At 32.8% G+C, this 11,161-nt stretch overlaps 1 long non-coding RNA gene across 1 annotated transcript; it reads right to left on the reverse strand.

Moving 5' to 3' along the window:
* Window positions 1-854: 854 nt before the first annotated feature.
* LOC127715348 (uncharacterized) lies at window positions 855-8,729 on the reverse strand. Its single transcript, XR_007988348.1, has 3 exons — window positions 8,589-8,729; window positions 5,670-5,863; window positions 855-990 (listed from the first exon to the last, which is right to left on the reverse strand). It is a non-coding gene; the product is annotated as an uncharacterized LOC127715348 (long non-coding RNA).
* Between the last annotated feature and the right edge of the window lie 2,432 nt (window positions 8,730-11,161).

Here is an 11,161-nt window from a genome sequence, read left to right on the forward strand (position 1 = left end):
CCATCTTGCAATCATTAATAAACACTGGACACTTTTAATTTGCAAAACACTCATTTGCAAATCCGCCGCCGCCTCTCCTTAGAGCTACAGTGTCGTGTATATAACCAAAATGTGCGGAATTACATGGGATTCAATAAATTCATTGCTTTTCTGCTGTTATTATTATATCTATTTTGTAATTTGATTTAGAAAAACATGGGATTTTCAATATCCCATGGGATACGGCAAATCCCATGGGATTGACCATTATCCCATGGGATTTTGGTTAAATCCCATAGGATTTTTTTGGGTCCCATGGGATAATTGTAGTCCCATGGGATATTTGTTGTCCCATGGGACAAAAAAAATCCCATGGGACTATAATTATCCCATGGGATTTTTAATATCCCATGGGACAAAATAAAATCCTATGACTCAAATTATAAATATACAGTAAATAAATGTGCATGTTACAATGAATTCTGTTTGGTAGTAAATTGTTTTAAGATGAATCTTTTTAGTTGAATATCTTTTTTTTCCTTGGAAATGTTAATGCAATTATATTGTTCTATAACTGTTCAAAACTAAAATTTTAAACAACAAAGCAGATAATGTAAGTATCAATATATGTTTATTTATGAATTCTAGAATACTTTTTTGAAACACAATTTTTTCCCATTTGAAATCAAAGAAAACTCTATTAATAGGCTTAACATACTAGTAGCTTTTTACATAAATCTATTTTTTTTTCAGGATATCCCTCCACCCAAAAAATTAATAGTTTCTTATCATCCAGCATTGTGTGATCGTAATGTATAGTCCACTTTTTTGCCATTCAGCACAGAACATTGTCATATTATTGTGGTTTTAATATCTTTAGATATTTAAAAGAACTTCAATTCATTGGCTGAGTGATGAAAATAATAACTGATCTGACTTTTGTCTTTGAATTTATTTTGGTCTTGTTTCTGTGTTTTCTCCTTTTATTCTCAGTGATGAATTTCAATCCTTCTGAAAAAGAACCAATAAAATCCGAAGTTATGGATAGTAAAAAATTGTTTGCATACATGTAGCAAGAACATATGATTTTCAATAAAAATAGCTTTGCGGTATGGATTTTACTGATTGTTGAAGGTTGTCCAGTGTCATCAGTTGCTAACCTCCTACATCCTTTGGTCTCTGATGGAGAGTTGTCAAATTAGCAATATACCACATCTTCCTATTCTAATATTATATAACAATCAATTTATGTATTCTTCTTTATAACATTTGGGTATTTTCCCCAGTTATATATATATATAGATCAATGTTAAAACTTTAGGCAATTACAATAAAATTCCATTTTTCACAAGAATTTGCAATATATTATACAGAAAGCCAACAATAGAAACAGCACTTCTTTAAGCTTCTGAAGTTCTGAAAGAGTTCCACTTGTGTTTTATTTCAATTAGAAAATACATTGAACTCTTTGGACATGTTGGAAATTATAACATTGATACAAAAAATCATATTGGTTTTTTTTTCTTATTTTTGTGTTGTTCGGTTGCTGTCTCATTTTTATTTATGGTTATACATATATCCTAAATCTTCTTTTTTATATACTTAATCATTAATACACAATGTAGTAAAAATGGGATATTTTTTATTTTGATAATCTCAAAACATTATTATTCTATCAAATAACTTATTTCCAAGTTCACAAAACACCAATGTGTCAGATATTAATTTTAAGACATGTATAAACATGATCAACAAGCAGTTGACAGGATGTCATGCAAAAATCTCACTAATATTAAACTTTCACAAAAACTCCATACTCAGCGAGTACTATTAAAGTTCTTAGTACAGGACAAATACCTAGTACAGGACACAATGCCAGGCAAACACTAGCATACAGGTGTCAATGTCTAGTCAATCATGTAATCAGGCTCAAAATCTTAGTTTGGCACTGAATTTAAAAATTCATCACATAATGAACATGTGTATGAAATTCAACTTCATGGTATGCTATTTACCTTAACCTAAAACTTTAACCTAAGAATGTACTACAATTTCACATTATGACATTTCTATCAGTGTCTATGTTCAGTGATCCATAAAATCAGGGTAAAAACAGTAAATGTGGTGTTTAATGTATACACAAGAGTGCACACGCTGAAATGTTGCGCCTTCTTTACTAATCAATCATTGATATCATGTTGATAGTCCTAAATATAAAGCTTTACTACAACTATCACATAAACTCAACATGATCCAAGAAAATGAATTCAAGGTCATATAAACCTGACAAGAAATATATGTACACCTTACAATCATTCAAATTACTAAATACAGTTGACCTACTGTATTAATTGCTTATAGTTTCTAAGAAGCAGACTTAACCAAGAAAACTAAACATTGACCAATGAACCATGGAAATGAGGTGAAGATCAGATGAACCATGCCAGGCAGACATGTACAGCTTACAATCCTTCCATACAACACATATAGTTGACCTATTGCTTATAGATTAAGAAAAACAGACCAAAACACAAAAACTTAACTATAACCACTGAACTGTGAAAATAAGGTAAAGGTCAAATTAAACCTGCGGGACTGACATCATAAAATGTTTCCATACACCAAATATAGTTGACCTATTGCATTTAGTATTAGAAAAAAAGACCAAAACTCAAAAATTTAACTTTGACTACTGAACCATGAAAATGAGGTCATGGTCAGATGACACCTGCCAGCTAGACATGTACACCTTACAATCATTCCATACACCAAATATAGTAGACCTATTGCATACAGTATAAGAAAAACAGACCAAAACACAAAAACTTAACTATAACCACTGAACCATGAAAATGAGGTCAAGGTCAGATGACACCTGCCAGTTGGTCATGTACACCTTACAGTCCTTCCATACACCGAATATACTAGACCTATTGCTTATAGTATCTGAGATATGGACTTGACCACCAAAACTTAACCTTAAATATAAAAAAGAAGATGTGGTATGATTGCCAATGAGATAACAACTCTCCACAAGAGACCAAATGACACAGAAATTAACAACTATAGGTCACCGTACGGCCTTCAACAATGAGCAAAGCCCATACCGTACAGTCGGCTATAACAGGCCCCAAAATGACAATGAAAAACAATTCAAACGAAAAACTAATGGCCTAATTTATGTACAAAAAATGAACGAGCTGAATTACAGGCTCCTGACTTGGGACAGGCACATACATACAGAATGTGGCGGGGTTAAACATGTTAGCGGGATCCAAACCCTCCCCCTAACCTGGGACAGTGGTGTAACAGTACAACATAAGAACAAACAATAATAAAATGCTCCGCTGGGGCGCAGCTTGATACGACCGCAGAGGTCGAACCCTGAACAGTTGGGGCAAGTATGGACACAACATTCAAGCTTGATACAGCTCTGAATTTGGATTGTGATTAAATATTTGACACAGCATAGGTTTCTGACACAGAATGAATGTGGTCTAAGAACTTAAAAAATTTTAATTTACCTATTCAAACCATATCATTATTATTTGCTTTTATATATCATGTATATAAATCAGAAATAACCAATTTAAAATGGAAAATTTTAAAGAAAAAAAAAGGAAAAAAAAAAAAAAACCCAAATTTTTTGAACCCCCTTATGATTCATCACCCCAAAACTCAATAACAGCCTTCCCTTTGAGGTATGGTACCTTGCAGTACAATTTCAGAGAGATCCATACACTTGAACACAAGTTATTGTCTGGAAACTAGAAAAATGCTTGTTTTTTGGTCCCTTTTTGGCCCCAAATTCCTAAGCGTTTACGGCAATTACTCCCAAACTCAAACCCAGCTTTCCCTTTGTGATATGGAACCTTGTAGTACAATTTCATAAAGATCCATACACTTGCACACAAGTTATTGTCCTGAAACTAGAAAAATGCTTGTTTTTTGCCCCTTTTTGGCCCCTAATTCCTAAAATTTTGAGGCATTCACCCCCAAAATCAATCCCAGCCTTCCCTTTGTGGTATGGTACCTTGCAGTATAATTTCAGAGAGATCCTTACACTTACTTGAACACAAGTTATTGTCTGGAAACTAGAAAAATGCTTATTTTTGGCCCCTTTTTTGCCCCTTTTTCCTAAACGTTTTGGGCAATGTCCCCCAAACTCAATTCCAGCTTTCTCTTTGTGATATGGAACCTTGTAGTACAATTTCAGAAAGATCCATACACTTACACACAAGTTATTGTCATGAAACTAGAAAAATGCTTGTTTTTTGCCCCTTTTTTGGCCCCTAATTCCTAAAATTTTGAGGCAATTACCCCCATAAAATCAATCCCAGCATTCCCTTTGTGATATGGAACCTTGTGGTACAATGTCAGAGAGATCCATACACAAACACACAAGTTATGTCTGGAAGTTACAAAAATGCTTATTTTTGGCCCCTTTTTGGCCCCTAATTCCTTAACTGTTGGTACCATAACCCCCAAAATCAATCCCAACCTTTCTGTTGTGATATTGAACCTTATGGTAAAATTTCATAGAGATCCATTCTCTTAAACTAAAGTTAGAGTGTGAAAACCAATGTGTCTTCGGACAGCGACGACGACGCCAACGTCATACCAATATACGACCGCAAAATTTTTATGCGGTCATATAAAAATCAGTTGAAAGAGGCTTAACTCATCAGATGGATAAAAATACAAATACTACAAATACAAGTGGACGTGGCCGTACTTGTACATCCAAACAACAAAAAGACACTAAGTACAGATCTGAGAGTACTCGCAGTTACTGACAGCTAGTACAAAGCCACTAACAACTAATAAAAAAAATCATGCATCTAAGACTAAGTTCTTGTTCACTGATCCATGAAATGAGGTTTAGGTCAAGTGAAAACTCTCTGACGAGCATGAGGACCTTGCAAGGTACGCACATACCAAATATAGTTATCCTATTACTCATAATATGAGAGAAATTAACATTACAAAAAATCTGAACTTTTTTTCAAGTAGTCACTGAACCATGAAAATGAGGTTAAGGACAATGGACATGTTTCAGACAGAATTCGTATCATGAGGCATCTATATACAAAGTTTGAAGCATCCAGGTCTTCCACCTTCTAAAATATAAAGCTTTTAGGAAGTTAGCTAACGCCCAAGGGGGGGTCTCAACATTGGATTTTGGGTACAGTTGTGCAGCTGGAATTTAAAAAACACCCCCATTCATATATTGAATAATTGTGAAATCCCTACCTATACATATATTTCACAGCGAAATCATTACCCATTAAGTGAAGATCGCTGCACAACAAACTGAAAAATTATGACCCATTGATATATTTCCTAGGTAAAATTGCACCCCATTGATATATTTGATGCATCAAAAAAGGGACCCATTCCAGCGGCACATATGTATATACCTTAATATAGGAAGAGACCCCCTGTGCTAACGCCACCGCCGTAGCCGCCACCTCATCACTATCCCTATGTCGAGCTTTCTGCGACAAAAGTTGCAGGCTCGACAAAAATACATGAACATTTTAAAGTACTAAATTTTGAGTATAAACATGTAAACCACAAGTTACAAACTGAAGTTCATGGTGAACTGTAACCAAAAACTTTAAGTGAATACAATTTAGAGAAAGACAGATGGATGCACAAACACTATCATAACAGAGCATAAAACTTACCAAACAAGATGTTTTACATTTATCCTTCAGAAGCAGGAAAACTGAAGTGTTTCTTTTCTTTCTCTGCCCTCCATGATATAAACTTCAAATTCATTCATGCAAAATATGAAAATCTGCAAAAGTAGGACCTTGTACCGCAGCTTATCCACATTTTGACTTTTGAACTGCATTGTTCTTTTCATCTTGCTGGCAACCTAAACATAAAAAAAATGATAAACACATAATTCTGGATTAACTTTGTGTATTTATTTTTGTTGGTACAAACAATTTTTTCCAACTTTAAACTAAATCTGCCTCTGCTTTAAAAAACAACTGAAAACCATGTATTTATCTTAATTGAAAACAATTTCTTGAGTTTTTGTCATTCGTATCACCCTGTTATTATATATAAATTTTATTTTTTTCCCTTTTTAAAAATAGGAATGGTTTAAATTCCTCAATAACCATGATAATTCTAGTCAGTCAATTAAAAATGTATGAATAAATTATTTAACCTGTATACTATTAATATCAATATATTTCATTTTTGATAAAAACTAGGCTCTGTGTTGAAGACCATACCTTGACCTATAATGGTTTACTTTTATAAATTGCGTGACTTGGATGGAGAGTTGTCTCATTGGCACTCATACCACATCTTCCTATATCTACAAACAGATTCTATGGGCGAGCAGACATTATACCCTGGAGGTGGTTTTAAAAAAAGCATATGACTTAGATGTACCATCTCATGGAAAAACAATTCAGCAGTCAGTTTCACAAAAAAACTTACAAATAATATTGATAGTAATTAAGTCATGTACAAAACAGTATACTTACGATAAATGGTAAGTTTTTTTTTTTGTAAAACTGACTCAAGTATACTTATAATCAATCTTAGTCGTGAGTATTAAGTATTATTCATCTTTTGGATAATTTGTTGGTTTATTTTATGAATATACAGTGGCAAATCCAGAACTTTTCATAAGGGAGGGCCGGCTCCAGTCATGCTTCAGTTATCCCTATATAATCAACCAAATTTTTCCCAAGAAAGCCCCCCCCCCCCCCCCCGGATCAGCCTATGATATATGTTTATATATCTCTCTGATATTCCATTTCAAATCAAATGTGTATTAAATAAAACTTTACACTAGAAAAGTAATGGATAGTTACTCATTTGGGAAACTTACTGTGTGATAAGTTCACAGCATGCCGGTGCCTGTGACTGCATGTGTTCAAAGTGGTGGGTTTTCACCCTCGTTGTATTGCGGAATAACGATTTAGGCAAATTGAGAAAAACATCATGTCTGTGGTTGATAATAGTGTGTGTGCATTTATTTAATTTTCTATACCTTCTTATTTAATATTCTTCCAATTTTGAGTACTGACGGCAAGTGTAGTAACCAATGTCTTGAGACCAATGTGCTATTTACAAGTGCGATCGAGAAATGCAGGGGAAAGAAACTTATCAATTATGTTTATTCTTAAGACAAAACTGAGCCGCCGTAAAAATGAACCGTGTCGAGGAGGTTACTGACACGTAATAGGGCAGAGACATATTTACACATATGTGTATATATATGTCTCTGTGATAGGGTCATCCCTCGAGAACATTAACTAGTACATTGATAGTTTACTATGCAGTCAGTATTACGAGAAAAAAAAACGTATGGATGCAAAACGCTTAGTGGTTTCGGCTGACTACTAATACGTGCAATTTGTCTAAAAAATATCCCGGCAGCGTTAAAGTTGAAGTCAGGATCTTGGGGGGGTGGGGTGGGGGGGGGGTCTTCTTTTTCTGTGTTCTTTATTTTTTTTTGCTATATTTCTACAAACTTACACTTTTTGCTCATTACTCTCTTTCCTCATATTTTAGCATTTCATTATTCTTTAATCTTTATTGTTTGCCCGTTATTCTCTATTCTGTTAACCCCCATCCATACCCTGTTATGTGGACTTAAGCTTTCGGTAGTTTATTTTATCCTATTTCTGTCTAAAAACATTATTTATCACAAAACAAAAACATACTAAATATTTATTTATGAAGTCCTCACCAGTTGCGGATCCAAAAAAATGTCATAAGGAGGCACTAACTGTCATGCATAAAGAGGGGGCCCGCTTCAGTGATTCTCTAAATAATCAACCAATTTTTTTTCCAAAAAAAGGGGCGGGCCCCCATGCCCTCACTTTAATCCACCTCTAAACCCTTCCCACTTCGTATCCTTGAATTCAGATTCAAGATCTCTCTGACTAAAGTAAGTAAGTAAGTCACATTTGCTTATATCAGGTTTTTGAATTGAACTGGCGGATAGTTGTTTTATTGCCAATCGTACCACATCTCCTTATTTATATATATACGAAAGCTTTGTTCATATTTTTTGGTGTATTGATGAATGTGTAAAGATGCAGCAATTGTAATACATTTTAAAATACAGCACAAGAGATGCAGATTATATAAAACCAATCTCACTATACAAATCCTTGATAAAACTTATAAGTCGAAGACATACTGACAAACGCCATGGCAAAAACTTAAAAACGACCAAATGACGTACAACAGTCTATAAAACTTGACTATAGCATTTAAAACACATAAGAAGCACCCAGACAGTCAAACAGAAATTAAAAGAATAAATAATTTGTAAAGATTTTCAACTAGGCCTACAGCTATATTTTCTTATCGTGTAACAGTAGGCTAAACCTGGGACTATTATACTACTAGTATAAGTATAATAGTCCCAGGCTAAACATAGGTTCTGGTATTATGTGATAAGTCATTTTTTCATGCAGACCCTTAAAGTGGTTTTATGCATATCAGCCCAGATTATGTGTGTAATTTTATTGATCAATTAATTCAACAAAACACGTTCTAAACAGGTTAAATTCAATTTAAAAATTTACAAATTCAGATCTACTGGCATCCAACACCCAATTACTTACTTGCTGTATATTGCTAACTTTGATTGTATATTGTCAATCCCTCCACATCGTGAATACGCCATGCGAGGTGTTGGATAAGTTTGATACAGGGTGGCGGCTTCGAAGCGTAGAAAAAAATCCAGGTAAATGAAAGTGTAAAATTTTGTTGTTGATAATTTTAAGAACTAAATTCCTAAATTTGTACTTAACTCCGTTCTACGGGTAACATGGTTGTTTGATGTGAAAATAGGATACAAAGCATCCGGAAAAATTAATTATCACGTTATAAGTATTCGTAAATGGATATGAAAAAACTTAACAAGGAATAAGTATTGGTAAACGGACAGAAATTCGCAGACAAAGGTTTAAATTAATTATTTTACAATTGTTTAAATATATGAGAGAAAGTTCTTGACGAATTGACTTTATTTATAGATAAATGTATTTAGTTGAGGAAATGATTAGGAAATGACTTCAGTTAATTACCAAACCACTTTGGCAGATTGTTTTCTTAACAATCATTGTTCATATTAATATTCAAAAATAAATTTTGTTTACAAGTCCGTTTCCTTTTAAAAATGTTTCAGAAAAATACTGAAACGTTTTTAAAATTAAGTTTATTCAAAGAAAAAAATATCCCAAAACTGAATCGTGACTTTTTACTTGTTACTTTTTGTTGTACGTTCTAAGTGTCAATCTTAGCAAACACAAATTTGGAAATAAAATCGATTACAATGTAATTTTATAGAAGGAAAAGGGGGGTTAATGAACAAATAATAACTATACACTCACATACTTCTAAAAAGAGTTGCATATGTAAGCTGTCTATAGATAATGTTAAATTATTTCAGGAGTTTCAATTAATTTAGGAGAAAAAAAAGATTATAAACAGTTTAGTTTTCAACGCCTACTACTACAAAAAATAGTGATTCTTTTTATAGATTTGGTACTTCAGTTTCGACTCAAAATTTCCTATTGTAATTGTTAGATGCCAAATATTTAGGAGAAGATTGTATTTGTACTTTATGTAATTGTGGTGATATTGGCGACGCGATTCATTATATTTTATATAGCAAGGATTTGTAAAAATCCTTGATTATAGAATGTTCGGCAATAGACGAAAGTAGACAAACCCTATTTAAACGGGGTTTTGATCTCCAAGGACGCCACATTTTACATCGAATAAGATCTATATTTGTTAACGTTTTCAAATGTAATAACTTGAATTGAAAATTTCCCGCCTATGTGAAGATTTCTTATATTTCTAAATGGCTTCAATTATTACATACAAAACGAAAAATTTATTAAACTTTTTTTGTAAAAACAATATTCATGTATTTTTATAATTTTTCCAAGGAAACGTTTTTATTTTTTTGTTTGTGTGCAAAGTTTACTTGTATGTGTTTATAACCATCACCAATCAGTCCTAATTATTAAAGATCAAATGTCGTAATCAAAATGATGATTGGTATTGAATATGATCATCGGTCATGCATGACGTATCCCAAATAACTTCTTTAATGTTGGTTTGATTTTATCAAAACCAATATTATAAGATCAAATATTAAATTTTCTATCGAATGTATACCCTCAACGCTCACTAAAACATATATACATGTCCTGAGTGACTTTTTATGTCCTGTCTGCACTCAGGAGGTCCTGAGCGGTTTTTAGACGTACCGTTAATTTATAGGCATATATTTGAAGCTGTTCTTAATTATGTACATTATCTATAGGTATACATGTATCAGACAAAAAGACTTTCCAATGAACTTAGTTCTAGTTATCTTAGTTCCTAGTCACAGGCACTTGTCTCAGAAAAAAATTTCCTATATACTTTTAATGTTATATTAAGCAGGGACTTTCTATACTAAGTTAGTATAGAAAGTCCCTGTATTAAGGTATATAGGAAACAAAATTCTGAGACAAGTGCCTGTGGTCCTAGTGTGAAATAAATCCACTGGGAATTGGCCTTTTAAACACATCTATATATACGTTTTCTCAAGGGTTTGTACATGTAAAGTGAAATTATGTTTACTCAATGCGTAGTTACATAAGTTTATTTGCTACTTTTTTCTTCTTTATTTTATATAAATGATTTTTTTTTTTAAATTTTAACATTTTTTTCTTCGAAAGAATTGTAGTGTTGCAATAGGGAATGGACACAGATACTTAACTACATTTAACGAAAAAAAATTTGTGTAATGTCATCAATCTGTATTACACATAGACAGGATGTTCTCTAGAAAACTATGATATTTCTAATACGTTATACACACCCCAGGGTACACGCACTGTCGTATTGGAAAATTACTGCATGCTTTAATTACCTGTAAACAGCCATGCAACAAATCAGTTGACTGACCATGTCATTACAGTTTAAAAAGTTTTTCCTCAGATCGAAACGGAATATTCATTTTAACTTTAAAATTTAAAACTTTAAAAAGTATACTTTGATATAATTATGACGTAAAAGAATTTAACAATTTAATAATCGGATTTTTCCAAAGATTAAGATACAATTACCTTTTTTATTCTGGGACTGACAGATATATCACAGGCACTTGTCTCAGAATTTTTTTCCTATATACAGG

This window comes from Mytilus californianus, unplaced genomic scaffold (assembly GCF_021869535.1).
Source record: "Mytilus californianus isolate M0D057914Y unplaced genomic scaffold, xbMytCali1.0.p SCAF_9, whole genome shotgun sequence".
Classification (NCBI taxonomy): Eukaryota; Metazoa; Mollusca; class Bivalvia; order Mytilida; family Mytilidae; genus Mytilus; species Mytilus californianus.